This window comes from Pseudophryne corroboree, chromosome 10, assembly GCF_028390025.1.
Source record: "Pseudophryne corroboree isolate aPseCor3 chromosome 10, aPseCor3.hap2, whole genome shotgun sequence".
Classification (NCBI taxonomy): Eukaryota; Metazoa; Chordata; class Amphibia; order Anura; family Myobatrachidae; genus Pseudophryne; species Pseudophryne corroboree.
In genome coordinates this window covers 48531351-48547117 of record NC_086453.1, presented here as the reverse complement: position 1 = coordinate 48547117, position 15767 = coordinate 48531351, and the positions used below count along the sequence as shown (strand labels likewise).

General features: G+C 49.2%; 1 protein-coding gene across 6 annotated transcripts in view; it reads left to right on the top strand.

Annotated features, from left to right (window-relative positions):
* The first annotated feature begins 305 nt into the window (after nt 1–305).
* The window catches only part of CIC (capicua transcriptional repressor), a 194244-nt gene continuing 178782 nt past the window's right edge, over nt 306–15767 (top strand). For 3 of the 6 annotated variants that reach the window (XM_063942347.1, XM_063942345.1, XM_063942346.1), the window contains exon 1: nt 306–530. The gene's annotated coding sequence lies outside the window, so the exon portion shown is untranslated. Of the gene's footprint in view, nt 531–1039; nt 1151–15767 lie in introns of those variants that run through there. The other 3 variants (XM_063942348.1, XM_063942343.1, XM_063942344.1) reach the window with 2 other exon arrangements.

Genomic DNA, 15767 nt, shown 5'->3' with positions numbered 1-15767 from the left:
CCGCTCTGCCAAACACCGCAACCGGCAGCCAACAGGTTAAAGAACTCCAGCTCAATGTTACAAAAGTTTCCTCCTGCCCTCCAGCCATTGGCTGAATGTTCACTCGCTACGAGTCTATTGGCTCCGACAGACCCCGCCCCTTCCGTGTGTAACGGTCCTTCACTGCCCGCCGGGTCACGCCCACTCCTTCCAGTTTGATGGCAACACGCTCGTCGACGTCACCGCCGCCCAGCGCTATTGGCTGCCGCTTCTTCCCCGATCAGCCAATACCCCGCCGCGGCGGTGACATCAGCTAGCAACCATCCCCCGGCACGCGCCGACAGAGGGGAGGGGGCGAAGGGGGGCGTTGCCGGGTCGGGCAGTGTGGGTCCACCACGAGCGAGGCCCCGCCCTCCGTACGATGACGCCATTGCCAAGGGGTGAAGCTGATTGGTCAATCCCGACGGGCTCTTGCTGTTGCTGTGTGTGTGTGGGAAGAAACGACTGGAGCTGCCGGTATCTCATGAAGAGCCGGGAGAGGGGAAAGAGGGGTGAGTGACTTTGTAACCGCTCCCAGCAGCTGCTATGGGGCTCTCTGTTACAGCCTGACTGATTTCCGAACTCAATGCCCCGCACAGCCAGAGGAGAGATCCCTGCACTTCTTCCGCCCCTCGCCTCACATCAGCCTCTCCTCGTTGCACTTACTGGTAGTTGTAGTTCTTTACCAAGTAGTTTTAGGCTGCTGTCTAGGCGAACCTTTTCTCTGTCGAACTACAACTCCCGTCAGGCCCTGCGGCAGACTCCGCTCTTGATAAACAAGGCACTTAATCTCTCACTGTGGTTGGTAGGCTGTGGCCACACCTTTCCGTGCTCTCCATTGGCTACTGTACCTGCCAGTCACCTATTATTAGCGTATCTCCGCCTCCCTTCCCCAGTTAGCTACGTCTGATTGGTTACTGTACGTGTTGCTCAAGCTTTTCTCCTCTTGTCAGTCTGCTCCGCCCCTTTGGGGATGACAGGTGGCCTCCCATTGGCTGCTGGATCTGTCACTGGGCTAGTTGTGGGCTGTGATTGGTCGCCTCCTCCAGCTGTTCCTGCTTCATTCACCATTTTGTCTCCTGGAGTAAGGGGGCCAGGCAGCAGTGTGTGGATGTCCGTGGGTGAGGGCCAGGTGAGTGTCCGCGGCTCCCCTCCGGTCACCTAGGGCTTCTCCTCTCAGCCCACAGCCTGGATGTTCCTCTGTGGTGCACTGCCCCCTGCATCCAGCTCTGTGTCTGCTCACTGCCTGAGTGTGTTCTTGTGTGTGCACAGACTTCTGTCCTGACCCAGCCTGTGAGTGTGCATGGGATCCTGTGTGCTGACCCCTCCACAGAGCAGCAGCACCCCCAGCTGGGGGGGGTCCCTGCAAATACGCTGGTGGAAGAAGGGGGTGTCAGGGGAGATCTGCACAATGCTCTGGGACTTACTAGCCCCCCTTAATGCTGTGTGTGTGTGTGTATGTATGTGTATATATATATATATATATATATATATATATATACATAGTGTGTGTGGCAGCTGTGCCCTGCCACAGAGCACCCTAATATATTTATATGTACCTCTATGTAATATTAGGGTGCACCGTGCTGGGGCCAGGCGAGAGCTGCTACCTCTGATTGTTGGAGACAATGGTTCGGTCTTTGTGTAATTGATTTGCCACTGTGAAAGAAAAAAACCCTCCCTCTTTTGTTGTGGAGCAGAGGGGAGCCTTCCGCGCGTTGTGTATGGCAGTCAGGGATGTCTTTGCTGGGAGGAATGGGGAAGAGTGGCTTTGGATAATGCGTTTCGCATTTAGATGAGAGCTGCTCGGTGGGCTGGGTTTGGGAGCACGAAGATCAGGCATAAAGTTTGGTGCAGGAAGGACATTGTAACTTTTGAGCTAGGAAGTTATGTCACGTCAGCAAATATTTGGTTGGAATTTATAATAAAGGGGGGATGGGATGGTTTAATGTCTTTATCTACGTTTATTCGGGCACAGGTAGTACGTTGTGGGATCAATGCAATATTGATCTTCCCCCATTAGGAGTCTCTTTCATGGCTGAATACAGCGGTGTGGATATAATGTCATTCTTATGGCGTTATTCCTCACATTATTCCACTCTGAGCTGCAAGATACCACTCATTGTAGAGTGCTACTATGTAACCCGGCCCACATTATCCAGGATATAAGCCGTATGGTGCCATGTGGCAAAGAAAGTGGGAGTTGCCCACTCGGCCATCTCGCTTGTCTGAGTTATTACACAACTGCAACCGAGAGCAAACAAATACACAACTCACATAATGCACGCAGCCTTTGTCTTGGCTACGGAACGGGTTAATGTTTGCAGTGTTACTAGATTGCAGGATGTTGAGAGTTAACTTTGCTTTATGGATAGTCATACATGCCTGCAGATAGCCTCAGTCTGGGCAGATCATGTCCACTCTACTTACAGCATCATCATTCTGTACTGGGCGCAGTGTGATCGCAACGTGTGTGGGTTTTGCACTTGCCCTGTGTGTCCTGACACCAGGTGAAAATTGTAGGTAATTGTGCAGATTAAATATTATAGTAGTGTAAACTGTGTGTGTGTTCTGCAGAACACTAGTCTAGTGTCGGTAGTGGGGCGGTTATGCAGAACATTAGTATAGTGTCAGTAGTGGGACAGTTATGCTGAACACTAGTATAGTGTCGGTAGTGGAACAGTTATGCTGAACACTAGTATTCTGTCGGTAGTGGGGCGGTTATGCAGAACACTAGTATAGTGTCGGTAGTGGGGCGGTTATGCAGAACACTAGTATAGTGTCGGTAGTGGAACAGTTATGCTGAACACTAGTATTCTGTCAGTAGTGGGGTGGTTATGCAAAACACTAGTATAGTGTCGGTAGTGGGGCGGTTATGCAGAACACTAGTATAGTGTCAGTAGTGGGACAGTTATGCTGAACACTTGTATAGTGTTAGTAGTGGGGTGGTTATGCAAAACACTAGTATAGTGTCAGTAGTGGGCGGTTATGCAGAACACTAGTATAGTGTCAGTAGTGGTACAGTTATGCTGAACACTAGTATAGTGTTAGTAGTGGGGTGGTTATGCAAAACACTAGTATAGTGTCAGTAGTGGGCGGTTATGCAGAACACTAGTATAGTGTCAGTAGTGGGACAGTTATGCTGAACACTAGTATAGTGTTAGTAGTGGGGTGGTTATGCAAAACACTAGTATAGTGTCAGTAGTGGGACAGTTATGCTGAACACTAGTATAGTGTTAGTAGTGGGGTGGTTATGCAAAACACTAGTATAGTGTTAGTAGTGGGCGGTTATGCAGAACACTAGTGTAGTGTCAGTAGTGGGACAGTTATGCTGAACACTAGTATAGTGTTAGTAGTGGGGCGGTTATGCAGAACACTAGTATAGTGTCGGTAGTGGGGCGGTTATGCAGAACACTAGTATAGTGTCAGTAGTGGGACAGTTATGCTGAACACTAGTATTCTGTCAGTAGTGGGGTGGTTATGCAAAACACTAGTATAGTGTCAGTAGTGGGACAGTTGTGCAGAACACTAGTATAGTGTCAGTAGGGGGACAGTTGTGCAGAACACTAGTATAGTGTCAGTAGTGGGACAGTTGTGCAGAACACTAGTATAGTGTCAGTAGTGGGACAGTTGTGCAGAACACTAGTATAGTGTCAGTAGTGGGACAGTTGTGCAGAACACTAGTATAGTGTCAGTAGTGGGACAGTTGTGCAGAACACTAGTATAGTGTCAGTAGTGGGACAGTTGTGCAGAACACTAGTATAGTGTCAGTAGTGGGACAGTTGTGCAGAACACTAGTATAGTGTCAGTAGTGGGACAGTTGTGCAGAACACTAGTATAGTGTCAGTAGTGGGACAGTTGTGCAGAACACTAGTATAGTGTCAGTAGTGGGACAGTTGTGCAGAACACTAGTATAGTGTCAGTAGTGGGGCGGTGATGCTGAGCACTAGTATAGTGTAGGTAGTGGGGCGGTGATGCTGAGCACTAGTATAGTGTAGGTTGTGGGGCGGTGATGCTGAGCACTAGTATAGTGTAGGTAGTGGGGTGGTGATGCTGAGCACTAGTATAGTGTCAGTAGTGGGGCGGTGATGCAGAACACTAGTATAGTGTCAGTAGTGGGGCGGTTATGCTGAGCACTAGTATAGTGTAGGTAGTGGGGCGGTGATGCTGAGCACTAGTATAGTGTAGGTAGTGGGGCGGTGATGCTGAGCACTAGTATAGTGTAGGTAGTGGGGCGGTGATGCTGAGCACTAGTATAGTGTCAGTAGTGGGGCGGTTATGCTGAGCACTAGTTTAGTGTCAGTAGTGGGGCGGTGATGCTGAGCACTAGTATAGTGTCAGTAGTGGGGCGGTGATGCTGAGCACTAGTATAGTGTAGGTAGTGGGGCGGTGATGCTGAGCACTAGTATAGTGTCAGTAGTGGGGCGGTTATACACACTAGTATAGTGTAAGTGGGGGGTCATAACAGGGTAAAACAGAACATGACTGTAACCAAAACATAAACAGGACACAAGTAACTATTAGCACCACAGATCTCGGTACACATTACAGATGGTAAGCAGGTGAGTAGCTAAAGTATTAACAAACGCTAGCGTAGTGTATATTGGGGCAAGGATGGACACCAGTGTAGTGTATGTGGGGGCAAGGATTAACACTGGTGTGTAAGGGGGCAAGGATAAACACTAGTGTAGTGTATATGGGGCTATGATGAACACCAGTGTAGTGTATATGGGGCTATGATGAACACCAGTGTAGTGTATATGGGGCTATGATGAACACCAGTGTAGTGTATATGGGGCTATGATGAACACTAGTGTAGTGTATATGGGGCTATGATGAACACCAGTGTAGTGTATTTGGGGCTATGATGAACACCAGTGTAGTGTATTTGGGGCTATGATGAACACCAGTGTAGTGTATATGGGGCTATGATGAACACCAGTGTAGTGTATATGGGGCTATGATGAACACCAGTGTAGTGTATATGGGGCTATGATGAACACCAGTGTAGTGTATATGGGGCTATGATGAACACCAGTGTAGTGTATATGGGGCTATGATGAACACCAGTGTAGTGTATATGGGGCTATGATGAACACTAGTGTAGTGTAAGTCGGTGAGGTTAGAGAACTATACTATAGCGTATAAGGTGTACAATGTATCTATTGCATTTATCACATGCCATGCTAAGGTTACCTTTAATATGTTGGCAGTATTGCAGCAATGGATGTTTGGGTCACCCCTCCCCCACTATTCCAGTTGGTAATATTATACATATAAATAACAGGATAATACGATTTCTGGTTGCAGCCTGACTGGAATAACAGACTGGGGAGATACAGATCCCTGCAGGCAGTGGGGTATCTGGGTATGGATGGTGTACAGAGTGTTGCACCCTCTGCAGGAATTGTTGGCAGTCAGATGGTGCAGTGACTTGAGGGGGTGAGAACGTGTGAGTGAAAGGCGTAGGTGGACGTGTAGGAGATCGGCTGGGCGCCTTGTCTGCTGGTGAATCTGGGCATGTGAAATGTGTTCTGGATGTAGGTGGAATCTGTGGTGTTGCCTTGTGTGTCACTGTATCTCCCCATCCTATGCTGACCTGCCCATAAACGTACAATTGTCATTTGTAGCTATTTTTGCAGTCTGCGTGGGTGTGTGCGCTAAGCCTTGCTTGTGTGTACACGGGTGTGTGGGTACATGTCCCTATCTGCATACGAGCATGGAAATGTGTCTGAACATGTTCTTGGAGGGATATGTGTGCTGGAAAGTTTCCTGTGTATGTTTAGGCATATATATACTCCATGCTTATGTCCTAGGGAGAGTCTCTATATTCACATCATTGAATAAATGGATATTAGGCAAAAAAAAACAAATCACTTCGATAAGGGAGGAATTCTGAACATATTCAGGATACAGACGTCAGGATGGGTTTACAAAGTGCTCTACGGCATCTGTGTAGAGTCATGTCTAGCTGTCGGGTAGATATCAGTGACTGGGTTCATTGTTCTACTGCTCCAGTGGCCAGGACGGAGCAAGTCAGTGATGTTTATGAGCACAAACATCATCAGATGAAACGCCGGGGGGGGGGGGGGGGTAGGTGGTTTGGGTGGGATGCACACAGCCCCCCTCTATAGTCCCCTCTTTATGCATATGTTCCGAGTATCAAACATACAGACCATCGGTCCCCCGGATAACATTGGTATGCAGCCATTCCACTCCTGGCGGTTTGCATGAACCAAACCTATGTGCAGCCCAGGTGATTATATTGTGTCCACGTTTCTTGTGGTCGATATGTCTGTGCATGTCTCCGTATGTATTTGTGTGCCTGTGCATGCTCCTCTATATGTGTCGGGACACGTCTGCTTGCTGTGTATGATTAGCAGCCTATGCCTTTATCACATCCATAACGTATGCTGCACACTGCCATACGGAACCTTGCATGCTGTGCAAGAACTCTGTACTTAACTATTTCACTGCTACGCCAATGCAATTTCTCTATCGTCCTAGTGGATGCTGGGGTTCCTGAAAGGACCATGGAGAATAGCGGCTCCGCAGGAGACAGGGCACAAAAAGTAAAGCTTTCCGATCAGGTGGTGTGCACTGGCTCCTCCCCCTATGACCCTCCTCCAGACTCCAGTTAGATTTTTGTGCCCGGCCGAGAAGGGTGCAATCTAGGTGGCTCTCCTAAAGAGCTGCTTAGAGAAAGTTTAGCTAGGTTTTTTATGTTACAGTGATTCCTGCTGGCAACAGGATCACTGCAGCGAGGGACTGAGGGGAGAAGGAGTCAACTCACCTGCGTGCAGGATGGATTGGCTTCTTGGCTACTGGACATCAAGCTCCAGAGGGACGATCACAGGTACAGCCTGGATGGTCACCGGAGCCGCGCCGCCGGCCCCCTTGCAGATGCTGAAGACAGAAGAGGTCCAGAATCGGCGGCTGAAGACTCCTGCAGTCTTCTAAAGGTAGCGCACAGCACTGCAGCTGTGCGCCATTTTCCTCTCAGCACACTTCACACGGCAGTCACTGAGGGTGCAGGGCGCTGGGAGGGGGGCGCCCTGGGAGGCAAAATGAGTACCTATAAAGGCTAAAAATACCTCACATATAGCCCTAGAGGCTATATGGAGATATTTAACCCCTGCCTGATTTCTCAAAATAGCGGGAGACGAGCCCGCCGGAAAAGGGGCGGGGCCTATCTCCTCAGCACACGGCGCCATTTCCTCTCACAGCTCCGCTGGTCAGGACGGCTCCCAGGTCTCTCCCCTGCACTGCACTACAGAAACAGGGTAAAACAGAGAGGGGGGGCAAATTTATGGCGATATTTTTATATAACAAAGCAGCTATAGGGGAGCACTTATTATAAGGCTATCCCTGATATATATATAGCGCTTTTGGTGTGTGCTGGCAAACTCTCCCTCTGTCTCCCCAAAGGGCTAGTGGGTCCTGTCTTCATTAGGAGCATTCCCTGTGTGTCTGCTGTGTGTCGGTACGTGTGTGTCGACATGTATGAGGACGATATTGGTGTGGAGGCGGAGCAATTGCCAAATATGGGGATGTCACCTCCTAGGGGGTCGACACCAGAATGGATGCCTTTATTTATGGAACTACGGGATAGTGTCAACACGCTAAAGCAGTCGTTTGACGACATGAGACGGCCGGACAATCAATTAGTGCCTGTCCAGGCGACTCAAACACCGTCAGGGGCTGTGAAACGCCCTTTGCCTCAGTCGGTCGACACAGACCCAGACACAGGCGATGACTCCAGTGGTGACGGTGACGAATCAACCGTATTTTCCAGTAGGGCCACACGTTATATGATTTTGGCAATGAAGGAGGCGTTACATTTAGCTGATACTACAGGTACCACTAAACAGGGTATTATGTGGGGTATGAAAAAACTACCTATAGTTTTTCCTGAATCGGAAGAACTAAATGACGTGTGTAATGAAGCGTGGGTTGCCCCTGATAAAAAGCTGATAATTTCAAAGAAATTATTGGCATTATACCCTTTCCCGCCAGAGGTTAGGGAGCGCTGGGAAACACCTCCTAGGGTGGACAAGGCGCTAACACGCTTATCTAAACAAGTGGCGTTACCCTCTCCTGAGACGGCCGCACTTAAAGATCCATCAGATAGGAGGATGGAAAATATCCAAAAAAGTATATACACACATGCAGGTGTTATACTACGACCAGCTGTAGCAACTGCCTGGATGGGCAGTGCGGGGGTAGTTTGGTCAGAATCCCTGATTGAAAATATTGATACCCTGGACAGGGACAATATTCTACTGTCGTTAGAACAAATAAAGGATGCATTTCTTTATATGCGTGATGCACAGAGGGATATATGCACACTGGCATCACGGGTAAGTGCTATGTCCATTTCGGCCAGAAGAGCTTTATGGACGCGACAGTGGACAGGCGATGCGGATTCAAAACGGCATATGGAAGTTTTGCCGTATAAGGGGGAGGAGTTATTTGGAGTCGGTCTATCAGATTTGGTGGCCACGGCTACAGCCGGGAAATCCACCTTTCTACCTCAAGTCACTCCCCAACAGAAAAAGGCACCGACTTTTCAACCGCAGCCCTTTCGTTCCTTTAAAAATAAGAGAGCAAAGGGCTATTCATATTTGCCACGAGGCAAAGGTCGAGGGAAGAGACAGCAACACGCAGCTCCTTCCCAGGATCAGAAGCCCTCCCCGGCTTCTACAAAAGCCTCAGCATGACGCTGGGGCTTCTCAAGCGGACTCGGGGACGGTGGGCGGTCGTCTCAAAAATTACAGCGCGCAGTGGGCTCACTCGCAAGTAGATCCCTGGATCCTGCAGATAATATCTCAGGGATACAGGTTGGAATTAGAGACAGATCCACCTCGCCGTTTCCTGAGGTCTGCTTTACCAACGTCCCCCTCCGAAAGGGAGACGGTGTTGGAAGCCATTCACAAGCTGTACTCTCAGCAGGTGATAGTCAAGGTACCTCTTCTGCAACAAGGGAAGGGGTATTATTCCACTCTTTTTGTGGTACCGAAGCCGGATGGCTCGGTAAGGCCTATTCTAAATCTGAAGTCCTTGAACCTGTACATAAAGAAGTTCAAGTTCAAAATGGAGTCACTCAGAGCAGTGATAGCGAACCTGGAAGAGGGGAACTTTATGGTATCCTTGGACATCAAGGATGCGTATCTCCACGTTCCAATTTACCCCTCACACCAGGGGTACCTCAGGTTCGTTGTACAAAACTGTCACTATCAGTTTCAGACGCTGCCGTTCGGATTGTCCACGGCACCTCGGATCTTTACAAAGGTAATGGCCGAGATGATGATTCTTCTTCGAAGAAAAGGCGTATTAATTATCCCATACTTGGACGATCTCCTAATAAGGGCGAGGTCCAGAGAACAGCTAGAGATGGGATTAGCACTGTCTCAAGAAGTGCTAAAACAGCACGGGTGGATTCTGAATATTCCAAAATCCCAGTTAATGCCGACAACTCGTCTGCTGTTCCTAGGGATGATTCTGGACACGGTTCAGAAAAAGGTTTTTCTCCCGGAGGAAAAAGCCAAGGAGTTATCCGAGCTTGTCAGGAACCTCCTAAAACCAGGAAAGGTGTCTGTACATCAATGCACAAGAGTCCTGGGAAAAATGGTGGCTTCTTACGAAGCGATTCCATTCGGCAGATTCCACGCAAGAATTTTCCAAAGGGATCTGTTGGACAAATGGTCAGGGTCGCATCTTCAGATGCACCTACGGATAACCCTGTCTCCAAGGACAAGGGTGTCTCTTCTGTGGTGGTTGCAGAGTGCTCATCTATTGGAGGGCCGCAGATTCGGCATACAGGATTGGATCCTGGTGACCACGGACGCCAGCCTGAGAGGCTGGGGAGCAGTCACACAAGGAAGAAACTTCCAGGGAGTATGGACGAGCCTGGAAACGTCTCTTCACATAAACATTCTGGAACTAAGAGCAATATACAATGCTCTAAACCAGGCAGAACCTCTGCTTCAGGGAAAACCGGTATTGATCCAGTCGGACAACATCACGGCAGTCGCCCATGTGAACAGACAGGGCGGCACAAGAAGCAGGAGGGCAATGGCAGAAGCTGCAAGGATTCTTCGCTGGGCAGAGAATCATGTGATAGCACTGTCAGCAGTGTTCATCCCGGGAGTGGACAACTGGGAAGCAGACTTCCTCAGCAGACACGATCTTCACCCGGGAGAGTGGGGACTTCATCCAGAAGTCTTCCACATGCTGGTAACCCGTTGGGAAAGACCAATGGTGGACATGATGGCGTCTCGCCTCAACAAAAAACTGGACAGGTATTGCGCCAGGTCAAGAGATCCGCAGGCAATAGCTGTGGACGCGCTGGTAACGCCTTGGGTGTACCAGTCGGTGTATGTGTTTCCTCCTCTGCCTCTCATACCAAAAGTATTGAGAATTATACGGCAAAGAGGCGTAAGAACGATACTAGTGGTTCCGGATTGGCCAAGGAGGACTTGGTACCCGGAACTTCAAGAGATGATCACGGAAGATCCGTGGCCTCTACCTCTAAGGAGGGACTTGCTTCAGCAGGGTCCCTGTCTGTTTCAAGACTTACCGCGGCTGCGTTTGACGGCATGGCGGTTGAACGCCGGATCCTAAAGGAAAGAGGCATGCCGGAAGAAGTCATTCCTACTTTGATTAAAGCAAGGAAGGAAGTAACCGTGCAACATTATCACCGAATTTGGCGAAAATATGTTGCGTGGTGCGAAGATCGGAGTGCTCCGACGGAGGAATTTCAACTGGGTCGATTCCTACATTTCCTGCAATCAGGATTGTCAATGGGTCTCAAATTGGGATCTATTAAGGTTCAAATTTCGGCCCTGTCGATTTTCTTTCAAAAAGAATTGGCTTCAGTCCCTGAAGTCCAGACCTTTGTTAAGGGAGTGCTGCATATACAGCCTCCTGTGGTGCCTCCAGTGGCACCGTGGGATCTAAATGTGGTTTTGGACTTCCTAAAATCTCATTGGTTTGAACCACTAAAAAAGGTGGATTTGAAATATCTCACATGGAAAGTGACCATGCTTCTAGCCCTGGCTTCTGCCAGGAGAGTGTCAGAATTGGCAGCTTTATCTTACAAAAGCCCATATCTGATTTTCCATTCGGACAGGGCAGAACTGCGAACTCGTCCGCATTTTCTCCCTAAGGTGGTGTCAGCATTTCATCTGAACCAGCCTATTGTAGTGCCTGCGGCTACAAGTGACTTGGAGGACTCCAAGTTACTGGACGTTGTCAGAGCATTAAAAATATTGCAAGGACAGCTGGAGTCAGAAAATCTGACTCGTTGTTTATATTGTATGCACCCAACAAGATGGGTGCTCCTGCGTCTAAGCAGACGATTGCTCGTTGGATCTGTAGCACAATCCAACTTGCACATTCTGTGGCAGGCTTGCCACAGCCTAAATCTGTAAAGGCCCACTCCACAAGGAAGGTGGGCTCATCTTGGGCGGCTGCCCGAGGGGTCTCGGCATTACAACTTTGCCGAGCAGCTACGTGGTCAGGGGAGAACACGTTTGTAAAATTTTACAAATTTGGTACTCTGGCTAAGGAGGACCTGGAGTTCTCTCATTCGGTGCTGCAGAGTCATCCGCACTCTCCCGCCCGTTTGGGAGCTTTGGTATAATCCCCATGGTCCTTTCAGGAACCCCAGCATCCACTAGGACGATAGAGAAAATAAGATTTTACTTACCGATAAATCTATTTCTCGGAGTCCGTAGTGGATGCTGGGCGCCCATCCCAAGTGCGGATTATCTGCATAAGTTGTACATAGTTATTGTTAACTAATTCGGGTTATTGTTAAAGGAAGCCATCTTTCAGAGGCTCCGCTGTTATCATACTGTTAACTGGGTTTAGATCACAAGTTGTACGGTGTGATTGGTGTGGCTGGTATGAGTCTTACCCGGGATTCAAAATCCTCCCTTATTGTGTACGCTCGTCCGGGCACAGTACCTAACTGGAGTCTGGAGGAGGGTCATAGGGGGAGGAGCCAGTGCACACCACCTGATCGGAAAGCTTTACTTTTTGTGCCCTGTCTCCTGCGGAGCCGCTATTCTCCATGGTCCTTTCAGGAACCCCAGCATCCACTACGGACTCCGAGAAATAGATTTATCGGTAAGTAAAATCTTATTTTCATATCTATCTTGCTTTGTAGTGAGGAGGGTGCCTGTGGGCGACTGTGTGTGTGTGTGTGTACATGTCTGCACTTGCCCTTCTGCAGATACGGTGCCCTGTATTCTCAATGATAGGTGTAGATGTCTCTAGCTATTTAAAGCGGTAGTTGTGGCGGAAGGAAGTGATTGCACCCGGTATATGAGTCATATCACCCCTCACATAGATCGTGATCAGACTCCCTGCCAGTCTATAGCTCTTGTTGGACTACAGCTCCCAGCATTCGCTGTCAGTTTCTGGAGCAACGTGATCACTGTCCTCTTTGAACTCGTGGGTTTTAATACCCTTGTGCAACTTTTACTAAGTACTGAATAGGGTGGCCAATCCCGGAAATTGGGATTGGGATCCCGGGATTTAGGCCTAAAATTGGCCGGGCATTCAATCCCGGGATTGGAGCTTCCAATCCTGGGCATTTCGGGATTTGAAAGCTCCCTTGTTTCTACAATGCCAGGCCGCGTTGAGCGTCCTCAGGAGGCTCAGACGATGTTCAGCTTCCAGCTCCCTCTGCCTCCAGCTGTGCGCACTGCACAGCGTGACCTGAAGTCAGAGGTCACGCTGCCCAGTCTGACGCCAGCCGCCCGCGCTGTCTGGACTGCACCTCGCTGCCCACCGTCTGCAGCAGGTGAACCCGCCTGCACTCCCAGAGGATGGTGAGTAGTTTTGTGGGCAGTGCGGGTCTGAGAAGGGGGGTCACTGAGGCCCTGGATTGGCCACCCTAGTACTGAACAATGCCAAGGGCCCTCATTAGGAGCATATTATTTGCAAAGCAGCATTACACCTGGACCATCCCTATAGCTGTGTGAGGGATGATGAAAATAATAAGAATTTACTCACCGGTAATTCTATTTCTCGTAGTCCGTAGTGGATGCTGGGAACTCCGTAAGGACCATGGGGATAGCGGGCTCCGAAGGAGGCTGGGCACTCTAGAAAGATCTTAGACTACCTGGTGTGCACTGGCTCCTCCCACTATGACCCTCCTCCAAGCCTCAGTTAGGTACTGTGCCCGGACGAGCGTACACAATAAGGAAGGATATTGAATCCCGGGTAAGACTCATACCAGCCACACCAATCACACCGTACAACTCGTGATATGAAACACAGTTAACAGTATGAAACAATAGAGCCTCTCAACAGATGGCTCAACAATAACCCGATTTAGTTAACAATAACTATGTACAAGTAATGCAGATAAACCGCACTTGGGATGGGCGCCCAGCATCCACTACGGACTACGAGAAATAGAATTACCGGTGAGTAAATTCTTATTTTCTCTAACGTCCTAGTGGATGCTGGGAACTCCGTAAGGACCATGGGGATTATACCAAAGCTCCCAAACGGGCGGGAGAGTGCGGATGACTCTGCAGCACCGAATGAGAGAACTCCAGGTCCTCCTCAGCCAGGGTATCAAATTTGTAGAATTTTGCAAACGTGTTTGCCCCTGACCAAGTAGCTGCTCGGCAAAGTTGTAAAGCTGAGACCCCTCGGGCAGCCGCCCAAGATGAGCCCACCTTCCTTGTGGAATGGGCATTGACAGATTTTGGCTGTGGCAGGCCTGCCACAGTATGTGCAAGCTGAATTGTACTACAAATCCAACGAGCAATAGTCTGCTTAGAAGCAGGAGCACCCAGCTTGTTGGGTGCATATAGGATAAACAGCGAGTCAGATTTTCTGACTCCAGCCGTCCTGGAAACATATATTTTCAGGGCCCTGACAACGTCTAGCAACTTGGAGTCCTCCAAATCCTTAGTAGCCGCAGGCACCACAATAGGCTGGTTCAGGTGAAACGCTGACACCACCTTAGGGAGAAACTGGGGACGAGTCCTCAATTCTGCCCTATCCATATGGAAAATCAAATAAGGGCTTTTACAAGACAAAGCCGCCAATTCTGATACTCGCCTGGCAGAAGCCAAGGCAAATAACATAACCACCTTCCATGTGAGATATTTCAGATCCACGGTTTTTAGTGGTTCAAACCAAAGTGATTTTAAGAAAAACTCAACACCACGTTGAGATCCCAAGGTGCCACAGGAGGCACAAACGGGGGCTGACTATGCAGCACTCCTTTTATAAATGTCTGAACTTCAGGTACTGAAGCTAGTTCTTTTTTGAAAGAAAATCGACAGAGCCGAGATCTGTACCTTAATGGAACCCAATTTAAGGCCCATAGTCACTCCTGCTTGCAGGAAATGCAGAAATCGACCTAGTTGAAATTCCTCTGTTGGGGCCCTTTCGGCCTCACACCATGCAACATATTTTCGCCATATGCGGTGATAATGAGTTGCTGTAACCTCTTTCCTGGCTTTAGTAAGCGTAGGAATTACTTCCTCCGGAATACCCTTTTCCTTCAGGATCCGGCGTTCAACCGCCATGCCGTCAAACGCAGCCGCGGTAAGTCTTGGAACAGACAGGGCCCCTGCTGCCGCAGGTCCTGACTGAGTGGCAGAGGCCATTGGTCCTCTGATATAAATTCTTGAAGTTCTGGGTACCAAGCTCTTCTTGGCCATCCACGAGTATCGTTCTTACTCCTCGCCTTCTTATTATTCTCAGTACCTTTGGTATGAGAGGCAGAGGGGAGAACACCTAAACCGACTGGTACACCCACGGTGTTACCAGAGCGTCCATAGCTATCGCCTGAGGGTCCCTTGACCTGGAGCAATATCTTTTATAGCTTTTTGTTAAGGCGGGACGCCATCATGTCCACCTGTGGCCTTTCCCAATGGTGTACAATCCTATTGGAAGACTTCTGGAGGAAGTCCCCATTCTCCCGGGTGGAGGTCGTGTCTGTTGAGAAGATCTGCTTCCCAGTTGTCCACTCCGGGAATGAACACTGCTGACAGTGCTAACACATGATTTTCCGCCTATCGGAGAATCCTTGTGGCTTCTGCCATCGCCATCCTGCTTTTTGTGCCGCCCTGTTGATTACATGGGTGACTGCCGTGATGTTGTCTGATTGGATCAGTACCGGCTGGTTTTGAAGCAGAGGCCTTGCTGGCCTCAGGGCATTGTAAATGGCCCTCAGATCCAGAATATTTATGTGTAGGGAAATAACCTGACTTGACCAAAGTCCCTGGAAGTTTCTTCCCTATGTGACTGCCCCCCAGCCTCAAAGGCTGGAATCCATGGTCACTAGGACCTAGTCCTGTATGCCGAACCTGCGGCCCTCTTGAAGATGGGCACTCTGCAGCCACCACAGTAGAGATACCCTGGTCCTTGGAGACAGGGTTATCAGCCTATGCATCGGAAGATGCGATCCGGACCACTTGTCCAACAGGTCCCTCTGAAAAGTTCTTGTATGGAACCTGCCTAATGGGATTGCTTCGTAAGAAGCTACCATTTTTCCCAGGACTCGCGTGCAATGATGCACCGCTACCTATTTTGGTTTCAGGAGGTCTCTGACTAGAGATGACAACTCCTTGGCTTTCTCCTCCGGGAGAAACACTATTTCTGGTTTATGTCCAGAACCATCCCCAGGAACAGTAGACGTGTCATAGGAACCAGCTGTGACTTTGGACTGTTTAGAATCCACCTATGCTGTTGTATCACTTTCCAAAATAGTGCTA